Here is a 16,780-nt window from a genome sequence, read left to right as displayed (position 1 = left end):
TGGTGAATCATCACAGGGGATGAAACATGGGTCCACCACTTCACCCACGAAACAAAGAGAACATCGATGAAATGGGTGCACACCATATCACCACCACGAAAGAAGGCCAAGGCCCTACCTTCAGCAGGAAAGGTAATGGCGACAGTGTTCTTTGACATGGATGATGTGGTGCACGTTGAATTTATGCTGAAAGCCACGACAATCAACTTGGCTTCATATTGCCAAATGTTGAACTGATTGCATAAGGCAATTAAAGAAAAGCGGCGGGAAAAACTGATTGCCAGTGTGATTTTGTTGCACGATAATGCAACACCTCACATGTCCGAACTGCTGCAGTGGTGCGAAGTATGGCAACATCCTCCGTACAGTCCAGATTTAGTGTGATGCGATTATCATGTGTTCGGTAAGATGAAAAAGGATCTCGGTGGACGACGATCCTGAAACGATGAGGAGGTGAAAGCAACCCTCTCCAGGTGGTTACATGATGCTGGAGATGATTTCTACACACCTGGATTTGAAAAGTTGGTTGACCGTTCCGAGAAATGTTTACAGTCTCTTGGGGACTATGTGGAAAAGTGAACTTACATTGTATGCTGTCCTATCTGTGTTGCCTATGTGTATGTGGTTTCATAAATGGCCATAACTTGGAAGTGTAATTTACTTTTTGATACGCCCCCATAAATGATAACAGAGAATTTTAAATGATATAAACATACATTTCCATGTGACAAAATCATCAAAAGAAACAAAAAGATGTCCTTTACATTAATAAGAATGTTACAAGTAATATAATAAAACAATTATTTTATTCATGGGAACAGAGCCCACCTGATGGTCATGGTTGTTAAGGCATCGATTCTATATGTGGTCTGACACTGTGGATAGCCGGTTCAAGTTCTGTTGGTAAAAAAAAAAATTCAGCATCAGAAGGTTAGCGAGCAGAGTAGGAGAGATGGTGGTATATTTCTAATTACTCGACTGTGTGTGTCAAAAGCTTGGATTAAATTCCAAATCTCTCCTCAGTGTTGATATGGAGTGAGGGCATATGATGCTGTTGATGGTGAATCATCCAATGGATGGGAAAGCCTTGAGCAGACCCATTGGTGCTATTCAAAAGGAGTAGGTTATGTGCCAGCATCAGGTTTCATCCTCTCCCTTCCTACTTTCATATATCAAGTCATTCATTTCATCCCATCTCATTAACTCCTATGATGAGACTGATGTCAAGAAGGGCATCCAGTTGTAAAAACTGAAATGGTGAAATATATTGGGAAGGTAGGTATGAAATGACTTCAAAGAGTAGTGTGGAAAGTTAGTAATGTATCTTCTGATTGGGTAAAAGCAGTAACTGCACCTATCTATAAGCAAGGAAACAGGAAGATTGAAATAACTATCAAGGCATTTCATTGATCAGAGTTAAAAGGCAGGGTGTTCACTGGCATTTTGGAAGGGAGGGTGCGATCACTGGTTGAGAGTAAGTTGGGTGAAAATCAGTGTGGTTTCACACACCACAGAGAAACAAGACAAGGGTTGGACATGCACTTATTTATGGGAACATCTGGGTCAATAAGTTAGTCACTTATATTAGTCGACATGATATACCCTTTTGTATAATGTTCACTCCATTTCTCTCTGTTTTTTTTTTTTTTGAAATGTTCCATTTCATAGAGACAAAATGTACAGGTTGCAATATACAGAGTGAATCATCCACCCCTATTTCATGGGATTTATGCAGTCAGCAATAAGAAGCAATATCTAGCAATGAAAGCATGCCTGTCTGTTAGGTCATCAGACCAGAAGCTGGATGGATCCTCAAATAGCACCACCAAAGGTTATGTGGTTATAGGGAAACTGCAAAAACCAATGGCTGTGCCAAAATGAGGCATACCAGACAATATGAGGAGTGAGGTAGTTTCCCATAGCTTTTCTCTCTGGCCCAGAAAGCACTATTGCAACATACCTATCATAACACTCAGATGCACTGATCATGCTCCGAATGTCATTACTCAGCACCACCAATACCCCAGCAGCTTCTATATTGTTACAGCCAAGGATGAGACTGGGACTATGGTGGAAGCTACATAGAACCATAAAAGGAATGCTCAGCATTTGATAATACATTGAGTTGACATTGAAATGTTATGGTACAAGAACAGTCACAACCAGTTTCTGTGTGGCCAAGGGTGTTAACGGGCCAATGTTCTGTCGCGTGTTTGAGTTTCAAAGCTGGTGGAAGCAGAATTCTTGTCATGCATTTCTTTCAATCTTACATGAACCATAATAATTAAGACCAATAGTATCCATGATCACATATAACATTCGACGTGCACAATTTATTGCGATGCAATGTGCACAGTATTGATGCCTGGCTGACGTTCATATCTTGTTCTATGGCTCATGAGCTGGTGTGTGGATTGCTCTGAATTGCACCATACACAGCATCTTTGTTATAATCAGGTGTCACTGGTGCATCCCAAATAGGTCCCTTCCAAATGACATAGATTCATGGAGCCATCTTTAAACCCTTTCAAAACATATTTCATCCAGGAAATCATCCTCCATAGAGTAATATCATATACAAATATGCATCACCTCACCTGAACAAGAAGTATGGCTTCAATGTACAGGCACTGTTCTAACCCTTCGCCATCCCAACATCACCAGAAACCTTCAATGTGTAAGTGCGCTGTTTAACCACTAGTAAAAATAAATTCTTTCAATGCCTTGAAACCCCTTATGGCTTGTAATTTCTTGGCTTGCTATCATGTGGAGATACAATATTGCGTGGTGTGGAAGCATGGCAAGGTGCAGTTCGAATGAAAGTTTATATTTCCTCATGTAGATCAATACAAAATTTGAAGCTCAATTATATTTAAAATACTAGTAATAGTTTCAACCCTTTGGGTCATCCTCAGCTAGATGCACAAGTTCTTAAATACTAAAAATAGCACTCTTTGATGCAAAATCTGTTATAGAATTATTAACAAATATCACAGTTGTTGTTTATAAAACGTTCACTATGGTTGTTAAAAGTATCTGGCACCGAGCTCGATAGCTGCAGTTGCTTAAGTGCGGCCAGTATCCAGTAATCGGGAGATAGTGGGTTCGAATCCCACTGTCGGCAGCCCTGAAGATGGTTTTCCGTGGTTTCCCATTTTCACACCAGGCAAATGCTGGGGCTGTACCTTAATTAAGGCCACAGCCGCTTCCTTCCCATTCTTAGGCCTTTCCCGTCCCATCGTCGCCATAAGACCTATATGTGACAGTGCGACGTAAAGCAAAAAAAAAAAAAAAAAAGTAGCTGGTGTGTTATGAAATGTTCATCAAAAATAGTATGAAATAGTACGAAGACTTATGCTTAAACTGTGTAGAAATACAGTATATACAGTGGTGTGGAACTTAGCTTAATGCAGGTGTTGATTGTTAAGTTGACCTGAGGGAACATCCTAGGTTGCAATGAAGATACTGGTAAAATTGAGAACTGTTGCCGGTTAAGGAACTGTCAATATGTGTATCTATTGCAAGTCTGGATTGGAATGAATGGGTGGATGTCTGAAAAGAAAGAAAACTAAAGTTGAAGAATGCTGTGTCAAATAGAATGCAATGTAGAAGATCAACGTTTAAACTTACTCCCTCAGTTCCATGTGAGCTTTTTCCCAGCAGCTGTTTTTGCGGTGCACAAAGTGCTATCCGCTGCTCTGAGCGAGCTATTACTTCGAATGCAAGAGGAAGGGAAGGGTAGGGGAAGGGGAGAGGAAGCAGGTGGAGGAAGCTGATGAGAGTATTTGTAGCACTGATTAGCAAACATTTTGGAATATGAATTAGCAATCAACGGGTTGTGTTAAATAAAATGTATGTTTTTTCCTGTTATTTCATTTAAATTATGGTTTGGGTTATCATACTGACCTAGATGTAGGAAGCATTCCTCAATGATATTAAGCAAGGTTCCTTCTTAATTCTTAAAATTTTTAAACTCTGTTCGATGGTGCAGAAATTATGTTCAAAATCAGCCATATTTTTTCCCATTGCAGAGAAACAGTTGTGTTTTAATGCATTAGTATGTTCAAGGTAGCAAATATTAAAACTATATAACTGGCCTCGCAATTGGAACACTTTAATCTAGAAATACTTGAGTACTGTAGTCTATATTTGTTAGGATTATTGACTGATTTTGAATTGTGGAAAATGGAGGAGTTCTTATTGGAAGTTTTGAAGGCCATTTTGAGACTGTGTTTCTTAAATAAATTAGTGATATGATGGATACTATTATTATTGAAAGTGAATGTTGAGAATTCAGCAGCTTCTTTCTGCTTTCTAGAAAGTTAGTGAAATGTCACGATAATTAACCTCTGATATCCAGAATTAAAGTATGGTTCCATTGTATGGGACCCATCAGAAGATTACTAGATATGAAAACTGAAAGTGATCCAAAGGGAAGCAGAACGATTTGTTGTGTGTGATTTCCGACAAAACACCAATGTTTCAAAAACGTGGGATCATTAATAAAATTTACTTTAGATGGGTACCTACTAGCATCAGTTTGCAATGTTTGGTTCTTCAATCCTGATGGCTTGCACTGACAACCGACGCCTGCTTCAAGAATTTGTAGTGCTCATTTCGGAGGGAATAAACCAGCTTCTTGGTTGAATGGACAACATCCAGGCCTTCGATTCTGAAGGCCCTGGGTTTGATTCCTGGCTGGTTCGAAGATTTTAACAGTGTATGGTTAATTCCTCTGGCTTGAGAACTGGGTGTTTGTGTTAGTTTTAAACACTTCTCTTCAACTTACAATACACCACACTACCAGTCACACAGAAACATGCAATAATGAATATATCCCTCCACAGAGGATTGGCATCAGGAAAGACATCCAGCAACAAAACTGCACCAAATACACACTAGTGCCGACCCCCATAAGTAGCGAAAAATGCCAGAAGAGAATAAGAAGATTTCATTGGGAACAGAAGGTCAGGACATCCCCAGTATGTTCCCAGCATTTTTCAAGACAACTGCTTCGCCTCAACCACCTTCAAAGATATACAGTATGAAAGAGACACAAAAGGAGTAAGGAGTAAAGTGAAGTTAAAGTTTGATTCAGGTTGAATCTTTGGCAAATGGTAGGACTACATTTACAAAGAATGAAATCACTGCACAGATAGATGCAAGTGAGTTATGATTTTGTTTTCTTGCACAATCAGTACTTCAACCCATCCCCATCTGCTATGCTTATAACACCTGGCCAGTTCAGCCAAAACTCCGTACAACCAATAGTGCTACAGTCCTCTACTACTGATCTCAGAGCTCTGCAACGATGTCTCTCACTGTCTTTGTATGTACTGTGGGCAGTTTAAACTCTTAATATCTTCTGACTTAAAGATTTTTCATTTAGGTACTTTTGTTGTGTTATTTTACAAGCAATTTTGCCAAGAAAGATTGGAATTGTTATTTTAGAAACTGTTCACTTCTGTCACAAAACAAGGTGCACATTAGTAAAGTGGATTTTTTCAGTACAGGCAGAAAAATGTCAGTCACACTTCCACACACTCTAGTAGACACAAACTCTGTAACTTCACACACGAATTGGGAAATTATGGTCATTACCCACACTAATTCTTTAGCTCGATAATGCAACTTATCTGAAGCATCACTAGTGTAAATTAAATCTGATAGTGGGGAACTAATTTTATTCTTGCCAGTGAACCAATAACACAACTTACACCAAGTTTCCTTTTGCATTTGATGTACTCTGAAACTTCCAATGTGCATCCTTACATATTTGCCGTAGTAATGAAACCAGGACCTGAATTTATATAAATGGCAAGTGCATGCTAATTATAATAAACATAATACACTGCCTGACAAAAAAAAACTGAAGCACCCAGAAGTGGAGGGGGAAATGATATGAAACTTCACATGTTGAGAGGATATGTGATGTTATTTCAGTGATTACAAAATCGAGTCAAATTTACAAAGAACTTGGCAGTATGACACCACTAATCAGTATGACATTGCACGCACTCGGACCTGGATGCATGCACTGATTTGGTTGGGAAGGGTGTAATAATGCTTTATTACAATGGAATTTATTTACCACCTTTTCCACTTCCCCTAGCGTAATTTCACCAACATCATTTTCCTCCTCCCCATGAGCTCCACTGTTCGCGACACCACCATGAAGATTTCCTTTTACGTTGAGAAGATTTTCAAAATATTCCCTCCACCTCTCCAGTGATTCCCTGGGATCTATTATGAGTTCACCTGAATTACCCAAAACACTGTTCATTTCCTTTCCCACTCCCTTCCTAAGATTCTTTATTACTGTCCAGAAAGGTTTCCCTGCTGCTAGACCTAGCCTTTCCAGGTTATTACCAAAATCTTCCCACAACTTATTTTTGGATTCAACAACTATTTATTTCGCTCTGTTTCTCTCAGCTACGTACAATTCGCTGTCTACATCAGCCCTTGTTTGGAGCCATTTCTGATAAGGCTTCTTTTCATGTTTAAAAGCTGCTCTCACTTCATCACTCCACCAAGATGTTCGCTTTTTCCCTTCTTTACACCCAGTTATTCCTAGGCATTCCCAGGCATTCCCTTGCCGTTTCTACTACAGCGTCCCTGTATGCCACCCATTCTCTTTCTATATCCTGAACCTGCTTACTGTCCACTGTTCGGAACTTTTCACTAATCATATCCACGTACTTATGTCTAATTTCCTCATCCTGAAGATTTTGTACCCTTGTTCACCGTTTGCAAACAGATTTCACGTCCTCTATCCTAGGCCTGGAGATACTTAGTTCACTAAAAATCAGATAAAGGTCTGTATCACTGAAAAATCCCTAGAAAACCCATACATTCCTAACAGATTTCCTGAATTCGAAGTTCGTTAAGATATAGTCTATTATGGATTAGCATGAAAGCAGAGGCAAAGGGTCAGGTGTTAACAGCATAGCTGATGGCGAAGCTTCAGCTAACAGTTCAATATTATATTTGCAATAATACACTGATACTCTTATAGGCCCCATTGCAAAAATTTTCAATTATTCTCAGATGTTTTTCACACCTTTAAATACTCTCCTCTCACCTTCAGAAACAGTAGATACACCTTTCACTGTATAAATACTTTAACAGAGACTTGTTTCAAACTACAGGTACTTTTAAAATAAAATACATCTATATTACTTTATATACCTCCCGATGGTATCACCACCTTGACGAAGGCAAAATACATTTTGCCGGGTGTTCTGGAGGCTTGCGTGTTCAAATGATCCTTAGAGCTATGCCGGCGGGAGCATGTGCTCCTGGTAGGGCCACCCAAGCCGGACAGGTCTAAGGTGATGATCCAGACTAAGAGTGATACCCTGGTCCTCCAGGTTGGGGGTTGGTACGTGGGGCTAACAACTCCACTACCACAAAACTACATATCGTTCAGAAACCAAATCGAGATAACCAGACGGTCCCAAACTTACGACGACTAAAGCGCGCTAAATGGCAACGATACGGATATATTGGAACATGGAATGTGAGAAGTATCTTTCAGGCCGGGGCTAGTAGAAAATTGGAGGAGGAATTACTTAAATATCAGATAGATGTGGCAGCATTACAGGAGATAAGATGGAAGGCAATCGAGGTGACAGATCTACAGCAGTACATTTTGTTCAATAGTGGGGAGGAAGAAAATAGAATAGGAACAGGGTTTATGGTCAAGAAATCGGTCAGTCATAATGTGATTGAATATGAAGCAATAAGCCCCAGACTATGCCGGTTAAGATTGAGAGGGAGATTTGCCAACATATCACTAATTAGTGTCCATGCACCAACAGAGGATGCCGATGAGGAAGAGAAAGAACATTTCTATGAAAAAATGGAGCAAGTATATGACAAGTTGCCCAAGTATGATGTTAAAGTTGTCCTAGGGGATTATAATGCCAAAGTAGGCAAAGAGAAGGAAAACCACCCAGTGGCAGGATATCATAGTAAACACCAAGAATCAAATGAAAACGGGTGGAAATTGATTGACTTTGCCTTTAACAAGGAGCTGGTGATTAAGAGCACATGTTTTCCCCATAAGGAGATCCATAAAGAGACATGGATATCACCAGATGGTCTGACAAAGAACCAGATAGACCATGTGCTGATAGATGCGCGACATGCCTCCAATATAATGGATGTGAGAAGCATGCGTGGTGCAGACAGTGATTCAGATCACATACTGGTGAGGATCAAATTCTGAGAAAGACTGGCAATTAAACCCAGGGACAGAGCTGAGCAGAGCAAGATCTATAATGTAGAACTGTTAAGGGATGAGAAGAAGGAGGAAGAGTATAGAGACCGGCTGCAAAGAAAGCTACAGATGGGCAGAAACGGAGATGTGGACATCAACACAATGTGGGAGGAAACCAAGCTAGCAATAAATACAACGGCGCAGGAAGTACTTGGAGAGAGATGGAAACAGAATAGAAATAAATGGTATGACGAAGAAGTGGATAAGGTTCTGGAAGAGAGAAATCTTGCCCGACAAAGAATGCTACAGAGACCCACTCGAAATAATATTGCAGTTTTTAAAGAGAAACGGAGAATAGCAAAGACATTGATAAGGAACAAGAAAAGAATAGAAGAAAAGGAGAGAGTGGATGAAATGCAGAAGAATTTTGAAAACAAACAAGGCAGAAAATTCTTCCATGGGGTTGGACAAGTAAAGAAGGGATATCAACCCAGAGTGAATATGCTTAAGGATGAGACTGATAGACTCATTGTTGGGAAAGAACGAATTCTGGAAAAATGGGCAAAACATTTTGAAAAATTACTTTCTGTCAGACCAATAAATGAAGAAAAAGAAGGATCAGACCGTATGGAAACTTCAGAGAGAGATGAGGAGGGTGAATATGGAGATGAGTGTGAGGAGGAAGAGATGGATGAGGAGAATGGAGATGAGGATGAAGACGATATGGGATCACCATCGATTGAAGAAATAAGAGATATTATAAAACAATTGAAGAGCAGTAAAGCCCCAGGGAGTGACCTCATAACAGCACAAATGGTAAAACATGGAGGAGAAGTGTTGGTGAAGAAAATACACGAGATAATTAAAAAGGTATGGGAAACAGGTACAATGCCGGAGGACTGGACACTAGCAAATATATGTCCTATACATAAGAAGGGGTCATGCATGCAATGCAAGAATTATCGAGGTATATCCTTACTGAGTATAGTATACAAAATCCTCTCTACAGCCATAACAAAGAGAGTTAGTAGTAGAGCGGAAAGAATTATAGGGGAGTACCAAGCTGGTTTCAGACCTGGAAGATCGACGATGGACCATATTTTCACCATGAGAATGACTCTGGAAAAGACATATGAATACAATGTTCGACTAGGGCATCTTTTTATAGATTTTAAACAAGCCTATGACAAAGTTAAAAGATCGACATTGTGGGAAAAAATGAAGGAGTTTAAATTCCCACAGAAGTTAATAAAATTGACTAAGATGACCCTGGAGAACAGCAGAAGTCAGGTAAAAGTGCAGGGAAGTCTGTCAAGATCATTCAGAACCGAAGAAGGCCTAAGGCAGGGAGACCCCTTATCACCAGTGTTATTTAATCTAGTGTTGGAGAAAGCTGTAAGATCAGTAACTACTAATCCGGGTGGTAATATTTACAATAGACTGATCCAAATTTTGGCTTATGCAGATGATGTGGTGATATCTGCTAGAAGTAACGAGGCACTTACAACTGCCTTGAGGGAGCTGAAAGATGTGGCTGGGTCCTTAGGCTTGGAGATAAGTGAGGCTAAATCTAAATATATGGTAACAGAGAGAAATGGAAGGAACACTGAAAAACTCCAAGTGGATGGTTACACCTTTGAAGCAGTAGATAGCTTCACATATCTTGGCTCAGTAATAACATCAGAAAATAAAGTTGAGACAGATATTGTAAATCGAATTAAGGCTGCCGACAGATCCTACAGGGCACTGAATCCCCTTCTGAGAAGTAAAAACTTAAGCAGGAAATTAAAAATGACTCTCTACAAAACAGCAAGCAAGCAAGCAAGCAAGCAAGCAAGCAAGCAAGCAAGCAAGCAAGCAAGCAAGCAAGCAAGCAAGCAAGCAAGCAAGCAAGCAAGCAAGCAAGCAAGCAAGCAAGCAAGCAAGCAAGCAAGCAAGCAAGCAAGCAAGCAAGCAAGCAAGCAAGCAAGCAAGCAAGCAAGCAAGCAAGCAAGCAAGCAAGCAAGCAAGCAAGCAAGCAAGCAAGCAAGCAAGCAAGCAAGCAAGCAAGCAAGCAAGCAAGCAAGCAAGCAAGCAAGCAAGCAAGCAAGCAAGCAAGCAAGCAAGCAAGCAAGCAAGCAAGCAAGCAAGCAAGCAAGCAAGCAAGCAAGCAAGCAAGCAAGCAAGCAAGCAAGCAAGCAAGCAAGCAAGCAAGCAAGCAAGCAAGCAAGCAAGCAAGCAAGCAAGCAAGCAAGCAAGCAAGCAAGCAAGCAAGCAAGCAAGCAAGCAAGCAAGCAAGCAAGCAAGCAAGCAAGCAAGCAAGCAAGCAAGCAAGCAAGCAAGCAAGCAAGCAAGCAAGCAAGCAAGCAAGCAAGCAAGCAAGCAAGCAAGCAAGCAAGCAAGCAAGCAAGCAAGCAAGCAAGCAAGCAAGCAAGCAAGCAAGCAAGCAAGCAAGCAAGCAAGCAAGCAAGCAAGCAAGCAAGCAAGCAAGCAAGCAAGCAAGCAAGCAAGCAAGCAAGCAAGCAAGCAAGCAAGCAAGCAAGCAAGCAAGCAAGCAAGCAAGCAAGCAAGCAAGCAAGCAAGCAAGCAAGCAAGCAAGCAAGCAAGCAAGCAAGCAAGCAAGCAAGCAAGCAAGCAAGCAAGCAAGCAAGCAAGCAAGCAAGCAAGCAAGCAAGCAAGCAAGCAAGCAAGCAAGCAAGCAAGCAAGCAAGCAAGCAAGCAAGCAAGCAAGCAAGCAAGCAAGCAAGCAAGCAAGCAAGCAAGCAAGCAAGCAAGCAAGCAAGCAAGCAAGCAAGCAAGCAAGCAAGCAAGCAAGCAAGCAAGCAAGCAAGCAAGCAAGCAAGCAAGCAAGCAAGCAAGCAAGCAAGCAAGCAAGCAAGCAAGCAAGCAAGCAAGCAAGCAAGCAAGCAAGCAAGCAAGCAAGCAAGCAAGCAAGCAAGCAAGCAAGCAAGCAAGCAAGCAAGCAAGCAAGCAAGCAAGCAAGCAAGCAAGCAAGCAAGCAAGCAAGCAAGCAAGCAAGCAAGCAAGCAAGCAAGCAAGCAAGCAAGCAAGCAAGCAAGCAAGCAAGCAAGCAAGCAAGCAAGCAAGCAAGCAAGCAAGCAAGCAAGCAAGCAAGCAAGCAAGCAAGCAAGCAAGCAAGCAAGCAAGCAAGCAAGCAAGCAAGCAAGCAAGCAAGCAAGCAAGCAAGCAAGCAAGCAAGCAAGCAAGCAAGCAAGCAAGCAAGCAAGCAAGCAAGCAAGCAAGCAAGCAAGCAAGCAAGCAAGCAAGCAAGCAAGCAAGCAAGCAAGCAAGCAAGCAAGCAAGCAAGCAAGCAAGCAAGCAAGCAAGCAAGCAAGCAAGCAAGCAAGCAAGCAAGCAAGCAAGCAAGCAAGCAAGCAAGCAAGCAAGCAAGCAAGCAAGCAAGCAAGCAAGCAAGCAAGCAAGCAAGCAAGCAAGCAAGCAAGCAAGCAAGCAAGCAAGCAAGCAAGCAAGCAAGCAAGCAAGCAAGCAAGCAAGCAAGCAAGCAAGCAAGCAAGCAAGCAAGCAAGCAAGCAAGCAAGCAAGCAAGCAAGCAAGCAAGCAAGCAAGCAAGCAAGCAAGCAAGCAAGCAAGCAAGCAAGCAAGCAAGCAAGCAAGCAAGCAAGCAAGCAAGCAAGCAAGCAAGCAAGCAAGCAAGCAAGCAAGCAAGCAAGCAAGCAAGCAAGCAAGCAAGCAAGCAAGCAAGCAAGCAAGCAAGCAAGCAAGCAAGCAAGCAAGCAAGCAAGCAAGCAAGCAAGCAAGCAAGCAAGCAAGCAAGCAAGCAAGCAAGCAAGCAAGCAAGCAAGCAAGCAAGCAAGCAAGCAAGCAAGCAAGCAAGCAAGCAAGCAAGCAAGCAAGCAAGCAAGCAAGCAAGCAAGCAAGCAAGCAAGCAAGCAAGCAAGCAAGCAAGCAAGCAAGCAAGCAAGCAAGCAAGCAAGCAAGCAAGCAAGCAAGCAAGCAAGCAAGCAAGCAAGCAAGCAAGCAAGCAAGCAAGCAAGCAAGCAAGCAAGCAAGCAAGCAAGCAAGCAAGCAAGCAAGCAAGCAAGCAAGCAAGCAAGCAAGCAAGCAAGCAAGCAAGCAAGCAAGCAAGCAAGCAAGCAAGCAAGCAAGCAAGCAAGCAAGCAAGCAAGCAAGCAAGCAAGCAAGCAAGCAAGCAAGCAAGCAAGCAAGCAAGCAAGCAAGCAAGCAAGCAAGCAAGCAAGCAAGCAAGCAAGCAAGCAAGCAAGCAAGCAAGCAAGCAAGCAAGCAAGCAAGCAAGCAAGCAAGCAAGCAAGCAAGCAAGCAAGCAAGCAAGCAAGCAAGCAAGCAAGCAAGCAAGCAAGCAAGCAAGCAAGCAAGCAAGCAAGCAAGCAAGCAAGCAAGCAAGCAAGCAAGCAAGCAAGCAAGCAAGCAAGCAAGCAAGCAAGCAAGCAAGCAAGCAAGCAAGCAAGCAAGCAAGCAAGCAAGCAAGCAAGCAAGCAAGCAAGCAAGCAAGCAAGCAAGCAAGCAAGCAAGCAAGCAAGCAAGCAAGCAAGCAAGCAAGCAAGCAAGCAAGCAAGCAAGCAAGCAAGCAAGCAAGCAAGCAAGCAAGCAAGCAAGCAAGCAAGCAAGCAAGCAAGCAAGCAAGCAAGCAAGCAAGCAAGCAAGCAAGCAAGCAAGCAAGCAAGCAAGCAAGCAAGCAAGCAAGCAAGCAAGCAAGCAAGCAAGCAAGCAAGCAAGCAAGCAAGCAAGCAAGCAAGCAAGCAAGCAAGCAAGCAAGCAAGCAAGCAAGCAAGCAAGCAAGCAAGCAAGCAAGCAAGCAAGCAAGCAAGCAAGCAAGCAAGCAAGCAAGCAAGCAAGCAAGCAAGCAAGCAAGCAAGCAAGCAAGCAAGCAAGCAAGCAAGCAAGCAAGCAAGCAAGCAAGCAAGCAAGCAAGCAAGCAAGCAAGCAAGCAAGCAAGCAAGCAAGCAAGCAAGCAAGCAAGCAAGCAAGCAAGCAAGCAAGCAAGCAAGCAAGCAAGCAAGCAAGCAAGCAAGCAAGCAAGCAAGCAAGCAAGCAAGCAAGCAAGCAAGCAAGCAAGCAAGCAAGCAAGCAAGCAAGCAAGCAAGCAAGCAAGCAAGCAAGCAAGCAAGCAAGCAAGCAAGCAAGCAAGCAAGCAAGCAAGCAAGCAAGCAAGCAAGCAAGCAAGCAAGCAAGCAAGCAAGCAAGCAAGCAAGCAAGCAAGCAAGCAAGCAAGCAAGCAAGCAAGCAAGCAAGCAAGCAAGCAAGCAAGCAAGCAAGCAAGCAAGCAAGCAAGCAAGCAAGCAAGCAAGCAAGCAAGCAAGCAAGCAAGCAAGCAAGCAAGCAAGCAAGCAAGCAAGCAAGCAAGCAAGCAAGCAAGCAAGCAAGCAAGCAAGCAAGCAAGCAAGCAAGCAAGCAAGCAAGCAAGCAAGCAAGCAAGCAAGCAAGCAAGCAAGCAAGCAAGCAAGCAAGCAAGCAAGCAAGCAAGCAAGCAAGCAAGCAAGCAAGCAAGCAAGCAAGCAAGCAAGCAAGCAAGCAAGCAAGCAAGCAAGCAAGCAAGCAAGCAAGCAAGCAAGCAAGCAAGCAAGCAAGCAAGCAAGCAAGCAAGCAAGCAAGCAAGCAAGCAAGCAAGCAAGCAAGCAAGCAAGCAAGCAAGCAAGCAAGCAAGCAAGCAAGCAAGCAAGCAAGCAAGCAAGCAAGCAAGCAAGCAAGCAAGCAAGCAAGCAAGCAAGCAAGCAAGCAAGCAAGCAAGCAAGCAAGCAAGCAAGCAAGCAACTAACTTTATATAAGAGGTGTGATCAACTGAAATCCACCTGGGCCCATTTACACAAACCAATACAATGACATTACTAAGTAAACACAAACAGACACAGCAATGTTTACGGAATAAAATAAATAAAAAGTATTCCTTTATAATGAGACATGTATCTCACTGCTTCACCAAGCACTGGACACCGTCTGAAAAGAATGGTATGTGGTTGCTGTTAGGACTACTACAGCACCACAGCCATGAGTAATCACCATTTTGGAAATGGGTGCTATTCTGAAATGTTTTTCAGAGGACTCAACAATGGAAGTCGGCAGGTGACAGGACAGGGCTGTAGAGTGGATGGTCTAGAAGCTCTCACCGTTTCTTTAGTAATGCTCCTTGCACTACCCTTGTAACACGTGCACTGTACACAGCATTCAGCCGGCAGCCATCCCACCACTGTCAAAAATTGAATCTCAGTACACGGATTCCGTTTTGATGGGTTCAGAATCAATGTCATGTTTGCTGCCAAATGATGCATGCCAATTTCCAACTGCTGGGGAAGATACTATCAAGTTACCTTACCCCTTCTCAACATCTACAACAGTTAATTGCTGTATCATCTTTCCCAATTTTCTTTGATGTAGCTTATTACTGCATGTATGGTGGACAGCAGTTAACCAATAATCAAACAATCAAATATAGTGAGAATATTATACTTAATATACTTAATTGAAGAATGTGGTTTGGGGGGGGTTCAGGATCTTTCTTACAACATGGCAGTTCAGGACAAAGTTTGGGGAGTACCAGGGCCTTTTGAAGTTGATGAGACATGATTTCACATGTAGACTGGAAATACACTATTCCTTCTGAATGTACCTGTGAAATCTGTCATTAATGCCAGAGAGATTTCTACAAGATGTAAGTAACCGACTGGAACATTCACCTGATGAGACTTGCATTGATGATATTAAGAAGCAGGATACTGTTACTTAACATGCCAAAGGGTAACCAAAAAAAAAGAGAAAACAATGACTGTACAAAATAAATGTCAGTACAGCAACTATAGGAACCTGATAAAGAAATTATAATTTTACTGCTAGAGACAAGATCTCATTCATAAAAATCCAAAGTGTTCACAATAATAATAGTTCACAGTAAATGTAAGTATTGGAAAGGAACAAACAAGTATCAAATCAAATCATATATAGAGAGACAGGCACAGAACAAGAAAGTATAATAGTATAAACCCAATGATGAATCAGTGTGGGAAGAGAGAGCAATAGAGAGAGGAGGAAAGGATAAAAATGGAGACACAAAAGGAATAGGACAATCTCTATTTCTTTCGTACAATGTCATCTTAAATTGACGGGTCCTCTTTTCCTCCATCATAGATGAGGTGTGTTTTCAACAGTAATGATATGTCAACATCCAGAATTCAAGGTAGAGATCTACTGAAAACCTATACGGAATGTAGTAACTGAGTGAGAGTATGGTGTACCATACCTGACTGAAGACTGTCAAGCCAAATTGATTGTGGGATGTAGTTGACATAACTGCCGGCCCTGTGGTGTAGGGGCAGCATGCGTGCCTCTCTCCCGGAGGCCCTGGGTTCGATTCCCGGTCAGGTCAGGGATTTTTCTCTCGACCTGAGGGCTGGTTCAAGGTCCACTCAGCCTACATGATTAAAATTGAGGAGCTATCTGATGTTGTGATGGTGGCCCCGGTCTCAAAAGCCCAGAATAACGGCTAAAAAGATGTGTCATGCTGACCACACGACCCCTCGTAATCTGCGGGCCTTCGGGCTGAGCAGCGGTCGCTGGGCAGGCCAAAGCCCTTTCAAGGGCGTTAAGTGCCGTGGGGATTTGGTTTGGTTTGGTTAGTTGACATAATTACTTACACCAAGGTATTTAGAGTTTGTGGAGCATCTAAGAGACATGGAACCCACCATCTCCAGAATGCAAGCTCACAGCTACGCAACCGACCTCTGCGGCCAACTCACTTGGTCAGCTATGTTGAAAACCAAGTCATGTCTGCAGATCTGTGGCCAATATAATCCCTCAATTTTACCAGTCCTTATGGTGCTACTGTCTTTTGGTATGGGCTAGAACAACTTTGTTACTTTCATGGACTGGTCTCAGGCTCGTCCTTGGCTTCGACAGTATAAAAGGGACTGAGGTATGGGCAACACTAGTAATGCCATTCCTTGTGCAGCCCCTCCCTTTTATGAACTTGTGAAATTGTTGCTCGCAGGGTTGGTTACTATGTGCATTTCAGGAGGCTTGGCAGATTGACACACTATAGCACTTTCTGGTTCAGTAAGAAAAGAACAGGAAACAACCAGACTTTTTTTTTTTTTTTTTTTTTGCTATTTGCTTTACGCCGCACCGACACAGATATGTCTTATGGCGACGATGGGATAGGAAAGGCCTAGGAATGGGAAAGAAGTGGCCGTGGCCTTAATTAAGGTACAGCCCCAGCATTTGCATGGTGTGAAAATGGGAAGCCAAGGAAAACCATCTTCAGGGCTGCCGACAGTGGGGTTTGAACCCACTATCTCCCGATTACTGGATACTGGCCGCACTTAAGCGACTGCAGCTACCGAGCTCGATCAGACTTCTTATTTCTTCAGTGTAAGTTTTCAGTGACATTTAGGCAAACCACATGACTGCTGGTGGTTGAGCTGTTGAGGATGCAACCAGCCTTTGGCTGAGGGCTCAACAAACAAATTGGTGCTATCTTAAAGAATGAGTTTTCCATAATAAACTTCAAAAGGCACGAGAGCTAGAGGATGGCACCACAAGAAGAATTAGAAACAATGTAGTATAACGTTGGGACATGCTAAACAAAACACTACATATTGCACCAAAATGTAC

At 42.6% G+C, this 16,780-nt stretch overlaps 1 protein-coding gene across 2 annotated transcripts in view; it reads right to left on the bottom strand.

The window, feature by feature from the left end:
- LOC136858094 (sec1 family domain-containing protein 2) overlaps positions 1-16,780 on the bottom strand; it is a 183,197-nt gene that overhangs the window by 99,361 nt on the left and 67,056 nt on the right. The window lies entirely within an intron of this gene.

The sequence above is a fragment of the Anabrus simplex genome, chromosome 1 (genome assembly GCF_040414725.1).
Source record: "Anabrus simplex isolate iqAnaSimp1 chromosome 1, ASM4041472v1, whole genome shotgun sequence".
Lineage (NCBI taxonomy): Eukaryota > Metazoa > Arthropoda > Insecta > Orthoptera > Tettigoniidae > Anabrus > Anabrus simplex.
This window is presented reverse-complemented; position numbering and strand designations above follow the sequence as displayed.